Below are 2,426 nucleotides of genomic sequence, written 5' to 3' on the forward strand. Positions count from 1 at the left end.
CAAAAATTCTCCTTCAACAACTCAGTGTAAATTTTTAAGGGTTGGAAAAAGATCTAATGCTGAGCTGCTGTTGTGTGGCACCGTCACACACTGACATCTGGAACTGGTTGAGTTACCTGCTACCAGATCCTTCAATGGAAAAAGGGAAATGAATGAAAAAGGAGAGCATTATGCCCTATCTAAAGTTAATCTCCTGGCCTTCCTCATTTCCCTTTCTTTTGTTTACCAGTATCTTCGTGAACCAGATGGATGCAATTGAAGCTGGGCCTGGAGTGTAAAAGGCTTCATGCATAGGTCTTTGTGCTCTTGGCATGTCCTCTACTCTCTGTGCTAGTGTTCAGCAGCTGTGTTGATAACTCGCACATGAGTCAATAAGATGCGACCGACCAGACAGCTGTTGGAGGAAAGGCAGTGGATGGTGATTACTCGGGGTGATTGAACTCATCTCGCTTCAAGGAAAAGAAGACTTTCTATGATCATCTCCGAAATATTTCCATGACCACTCGTAGCTCTAAAACCTCACAGCATTCGGACGTCGCGCTCTCTCTGCTATCCTGACTATGCTTCAGCATCACGCCTTATTTGTTCAGTAAAACTTTCTATATACACCATATTCATCACAAATCGTTTTAATATCAGTTGGTAAATCGGTAACGATTCCTTGTAAGCATTTTTATAATAATTAATAATAAATAACTCAAAAATAATTCCTCGTGATGCAAACTAGTGATGCATTCTCATTAACAATCTTGCTCTGATATCATGTGACACTATGGAATGATTAATGATGGCAGTCAAAGCGAAGCAGACTGCAAACCGTACTCCGTGAAAATATCAAGAGGAGGACCTACAGCATCGTCCTACCAGTACAAGTAACCTGATAACACATCTTAAACCTAAAACCCAGTACAAGGAGTTCATTACTCCTGCAAGAAAAAATGGCTCCACAGAACGCTAGGATTCTGATGCTTTTAAGGCAAAAACATACTTTACTTACAGCTGTACAGAAGTGAAACAGAGCCTGCTTCTGCTTCTTCACTGCAACCTTACTCTATCCATGATCACTACTATAGCTAGCTAATACACATTCATTTAAAATGAACTAGCTGCCTAGTAGACTTAAAGCATGAGCATGTACATGTGCACTTTTCATGGCCACTATTGAAACTGAGGGATCAGAAAACGTTCGGTGACGTCCCTGATTTCCATCCATCCATTTTCCATACCGCTTATCCTACACAGGGTTGCAGGGGAGCCTGGAGCCTATACCAGGGAACTCGGGGAAGTCAGGGCACAAGCTGGGGAACACGCTGGACGAGGTGTTAACCCTTTGCGGGGCACAATCATACACATTGACACATACGGACAATTCGGAAATGCCAATCAGCCTATAATGCATGTCTCTGGACTGGGGGAGGAAACCGGAGTACCCAGAGGAAGCCCCGGAAGCATGGGGAGAACATGCAAACTCCACACACAGGGAACCCCAACCCTGGAGGTGGGAGGCAAATGTACTAACCACTAAGCCACCGTGCCCTCCATCCCTGATTTATTAATAATAAGTAGGTTACTCACTTCAGCATCAGTATCACTATTGATGAGTACTAAAATACATGTTCTCTGAAAACAATAGTATCGGTTCATCCCTAGTTGTAACACAAGTGTCTCTCTTCATTATAATTCCAGGTCGTCTACAACCTTTTTAACTAATAATGACCTGTGAATAATTGTAAAAGAAACTGTAATATATATTAACATTATTCTTAACATGAAGCAATTAAAATGTCATCTCTGTGCACTTCAAGTAAAGTCAATCATATGTTAAATGATCATCGTAAGACATAATGTGACAGTTATCTTTATTCCTGTAATGTAATATGGAAATATTTCATATTACTACATTATGCTACATTATGTCAGGCATTTTAAATGTTCATAAAGCTTTTATAATTGGTAATATATGTTACAGTTGCTTTATAATTAATATAGGTACATTGCTTGGTATTATAATGAAGAATAGCATAATTTCGAATTGTAAGTTTTTATAAGTTACCAAGAAATTTTTAGAGCATATAAGAGTCAGTATTAGAGTTTATAAAAAAAAAAAAAAAATGCTTATAACCTACAAAGAATTATTAACACAGTTATAATGGCTTATAAACACGTGCTTCGTGGAAAGTGTTCCCAAGCAAATCTAGGAGGTCCTCAAAATCCTCAAATCAGGACCTCAAGGAGGTCATGATGTTGAAACGTGGTTAATGCAAATAAAAGGGTTTAAAAGGGTGAATGACACGAGCTAAGAGAGGTCATGGAAACATTTTTAGAGAACATTATGCTATCATGAGAAAGATTCAGGGAAATATCAATAATCCTTATGCTAGGAATGTTTGACCAAAATGAGTAGACCAGTAGGATGATATAAATGT

The sequence above is a fragment of the Ictalurus furcatus genome, chromosome 3 (assembly GCF_023375685.1).
Source record: "Ictalurus furcatus strain D&B chromosome 3, Billie_1.0, whole genome shotgun sequence".
Lineage (NCBI taxonomy): Eukaryota > Metazoa > Chordata > Actinopteri > Siluriformes > Ictaluridae > Ictalurus > Ictalurus furcatus.